This window comes from Rhagoletis pomonella, unplaced genomic scaffold (assembly GCF_013731165.1).
Source record: "Rhagoletis pomonella isolate Grant_MI unplaced genomic scaffold, Rhpom_1.0 Rhpom_scaffold_00002, whole genome shotgun sequence".
Lineage (NCBI taxonomy): Eukaryota > Metazoa > Arthropoda > Insecta > Diptera > Tephritidae > Rhagoletis > Rhagoletis pomonella.
The window spans coordinates 94,519,574-94,521,013 of NW_023458556.1; positions in this window are offsets into that span (position 1 = coordinate 94,519,574).

Below are 1,440 nucleotides of genomic sequence, written 5' to 3' on the forward strand. Positions count from 1 at the left end.
AAATTTTTAATATTAAAAAATAAATAAAATAATTTTTTTGTATATATGTAAATGGTGTTCAAGGCACATTGACCCACCTGTACAAAAATCGTGGCGCGTCATGGACAAAAATTTTACAATTTCGGACCGAAAAATGTGAAAACGAGATAAGTTGCCACGTTACATCTGTGAACTTCCGATAAAACCACATATGTTTGTGATTTTAGAAGTTTTGATTTTATTAAAAAAAAAATTAATGTATTTTCCTGCAGAAAACGTACACTTTCATTTAATGTTTATTAAAATGACACTTTAAAATACTAGTTAATGATTGAAATATTGGTATGGAACAGAGAAATAGTGTTTTGTCAAAAATTACCAAAATTCGAGATAACTTATTTTACTGGATATAGAGAAATAATTGCCACTTTTCACTTGGCTGGCCGAGATTTCTTCAATTTTACATTTTAGAATTTTTGTGTCGGATTGACAAAGTGCGCTTGCTGGTGATGAATTTGCGGGGAGATGTGCTGCGGTTGTTTTTATGAATAAATTTACTTGGCCTTGAGAAATATGCGCATGCGTTTATGAATGAAATAGTTATTGTTGTATTTGAATATGCGCGTAATTATGTATGTGTGTATGTATGCTGCCGTGAGTTGTACCAGAGAACTTAGATAGATAGAGAAGGTGCAAATTTTTGGAACGTAAAATTGTTTGGCTGAAAAATAAATCCATGGAATATCACCACAGCGCGATTAACATTTCAAGAAGAGTTAACAGAGAAAAATGTAAATTTCTGTTTTGATAATGTTATATTTGAATTTTTTGAATTTTAGTAAAATAAAGTACAAGTTTGAAGTAGCTGGGACTAATCGTTAATTTTTGGCAATTTTTTTTTGTCTACGGTGCTACGCAATTTTTTCATACAAAGTATGTATGTTCGAAATTTTTTTTTATAGGGAAGCAAATGAGCAGCACGTTGCACTTTATTATACTCATTTTAATGAGCTAAAAAAACTTTAGGCAAATTTTTTGCTAAAGTTTCTGATTAAAAAGTGCGAAGTTTTGGTGAAACTTTGCAGAATTAATTTTCATAGTTTTCGCATAAAGTCGGATATTTGGCTATATTTTGTTTTTGTTAGGAAATGAGCTTTACTTTCATAAGAAAAAAAATTATAAACAAAAGAAAAATAAGCAAACCTTGCTAAAATGTAGAGTCCTAAATTATATTTTGGTCACTGTATGTGTTGCTCAATTCGAATCACAGGCATCTAGATTGGAAAATAATAACTGTTAATGGAGAAAATTGCGATCATATATCAACATCATATAAAACTGGTTCGTAGGCATGCCATTTTAGTGAGCTGTTAAGGCGTCGAAAAACGAACACCGAATACGGGACATATACAGGACATTAAAGAAATACAGAACATTTAGCGTCCCGTATAAATAAATGAA